Source organism: Grammomys surdaster, unplaced genomic scaffold (assembly GCF_004785775.1).
Source record: "Grammomys surdaster isolate TR1022 unplaced genomic scaffold, NIH_TR_1.0 173, whole genome shotgun sequence".
NCBI classification, from domain to species: Eukaryota; Metazoa; Chordata; class Mammalia; order Rodentia; family Muridae; genus Grammomys; species Grammomys surdaster.
This window is the reverse complement of record NW_021604621.1, coordinates 1,021,317-1,021,707: the sequence shown is the minus strand read 5'-3', so window position 1 is coordinate 1,021,707 and position 391 is coordinate 1,021,317. Positions and strand designations below refer to the sequence as shown.

The 391-nt window shown below is 45.0% G+C and overlaps 1 protein-coding gene across 1 annotated transcript in view; it reads right to left on the bottom strand.

Annotated features, from left to right (window-relative positions):
- Frmpd3 (FERM and PDZ domain containing 3) overlaps positions 1-391 on the bottom strand; it is a 95,910-nt gene that overhangs the window by 71,390 nt on the left and 24,129 nt on the right. The window lies entirely within an intron of this gene.

Below are 391 nucleotides of genomic sequence, written 5' to 3'. Positions count from 1 at the left end.
AGAGAGAGAGAGAGAGAGAGAGAGAGAGAGAGAGAGAGAGCAAAGTTCCCCAAACTGAGGTTAGTTCACTGAATTTAGTCCTCACTTCTATCCTATTTCTTATGAAGAAAACTATGCAAAGGCATGAACATGTGGTATGAGACAAGGTGTGTGTGTGTGTGTGTGTGTGTGCGCGTGTGTATCTGTATGCACATGTGTGAATGTAAGGGATGGGCAAAGACAGTGATTACTCTGAATTCACAAATGACTGAGACTTCTTTCTCACTGGCGCCCATCTATGGTCGCATGAATACCGAAGACAGAATCAACCAACCAACCAACCAACCAACCAACCAACCAACCAACCTCTCTCTCTCTCTCTCTCTCTCTCTCTCTCTCTCTCTCTCTCTCT